Below are 2,297 nucleotides of genomic sequence, written 5' to 3'. Positions count from 1 at the left end.
AACCGAAAACCGTGGCACGTTGCGAATCACAAATCTATGCGCATTTTATGTGTTTCTTTATTTATTGTTACTCTCTCAATATGAGTATATGTTGAGAGCCTCGTGCACTAATATTTTTTGATAATTTTTTTATCGTTATTCATTACAAAAAAAAGTTTCAAGCCAGAAATCATTCAATCAGATTATTTGCATAAATTCTTGTTGAATAACTATGTTCAATGTTTTATTTTTTTATTTTATAATTAGAAATTTTTGTCGTCTATGTAATATGCAAATAGTTGAAATGCACTATCTGTCGCCTAAGTCGACTTGTGCGGCCTGGAATATGGGATTAATTAATTTCAATTGGTGTGACGGTGCGTTAAATTCCAATATTAGCAATTAAAATTGCATTTGAAATGCTAAAACTGCTGTCTCGTTAGTAAAAAAAATGAATAAAAAATTATTTTATCAGCAACAAAATTTGTTATAATGAGTTTGTTTGTATTAGAGAACGAAAAGTGAACAAACTAAAATAGTTTACGCCACCTAATCCACGCTCTAACAAATGTACGTATGTATGTATTTAAGTAGCTATATGTGCAGTTTATTTGCAAGTAAATGTGCATGTACGCGTATAATCATAAATTATATATAAAGTACTTTTATGTGTGTGTTTACAACCCACTCGTATGTACGATTTGCTACTTTTGCATATTAATGTTTGCCTTTTCGTATGTGCATACATATATACGAGTGCATCTGTACCGTTCAATTACATTTTAATTGCGATATTTAATTCATAAAATATGAAAATTACATGTAGAAAACAGACGATCGCTACCCACCAGAGGGTACACCGCAAGCCAATGCCGCAAAGGTCAATCATTTGCACCCACAACAATATGTGGACACACCCGTATAAATGCATATGTATGTAAGAATATGTGTGGACACAAAAAGTATAATAAGTTTGTAAGCTCAAACACCAATGGCAAAGGCAACAACCACAACTGCAGCCAACAACAGTATACCTAAACGGTTAAGCTCGAATTTATGGCATGAAATTTGTAAGCGCATGCAATTTATCGGCCAACAACACATGCGAATACACACTTCAACAGCAACATACATTGGGCCCTCACACATACATACGCATGTATGCATAAGTATGCATATGATTGTGATGGCAAATGATAGTAAATAAATGTTTTGGTTTAGCTTTTATTACTTTGGCAATTATTTATATTTGACATTTAGTTAATTTGAGATTTTAATAGCAAATAAATTCGACGTAAATTGCCAAATTGTTGGTGTCACGCCCACAATATACTGATGCAATTACTGATGTACGCTTGCCACCAATGTAAGAAATTCAAACGCATGGAAATACACACGCTCATATAAAAACGCACACACATACATACGCACAATCTTTCAAATAACTCTACCACTTTTTACTTCTGCTGATACACGAGTATGATCCACATACGCTCTACTGTTATTCTCTATTTTTAAACCAAATACACCAAATTTCCCTCACAATTGTCGTATAAAAACAACAAATATCATTATATTTTGATCACTGTTTAACGAAAATATTTGCACTGTTTTTACTTGTCAGATAACTATAGCGTTTACAAAGTTTTTGGAAGAAAAATTCCTTAATTTTTTGTTTTGGTTTTTAATAATGTATGCCTTCACCATTTTGAATGCATTCAAAAATTCTTTCTTTCATGTATGAATATCAGGATTTTATTAAATCTATATCAATTTTCTACCACTTTTCAACCTTAAATCACCCATGCTGTTGAGTTGCCTAGACTTCCCCCAAATGTTTTCAATTTGATTGAGATCCGCAAAGCATGCAAGTCAATCTGAAACTTGGCCATACAACTTGTGGTCCATGAAGATCGCACGAGTTTGCTTAGTTTTATTAATGCTAGTCTGATACACTGAACATTTTCGTGGACACGAATTATGAATCAGGCACACCTTCAGCTGCATACGCTCCCCATGTCATTAGGCGTCCAGCAACAAAGAAAGAAACGTTTTGGTTTTTTTTACGCAAATACCGCCAGTACCATTAAATCCATCTGAACTATCCAGATTCCGTTTTTACTCAAAAAAAAAGCAAAGGTTGCAAATAGAAACTTAACTTAAACTTAAATTAAAAATTGTACCAGAAATTTACTTGCATCCTATTGGTGTTCATGTATAAGTATATGTGTCTGTATGTACATATTTGTACGCTCACACAAAATTTTTCCTTTCCTCTTTAATAATTCTATCAATCTTGTTTATCTTTATAGGCACGC

Source organism: Anastrepha obliqua, chromosome 3 (assembly GCF_027943255.1).
Source record: "Anastrepha obliqua isolate idAnaObli1 chromosome 3, idAnaObli1_1.0, whole genome shotgun sequence".
NCBI classification, from domain to species: Eukaryota; Metazoa; Arthropoda; class Insecta; order Diptera; family Tephritidae; genus Anastrepha; species Anastrepha obliqua.
This window is presented reverse-complemented; position numbering follows the sequence as displayed.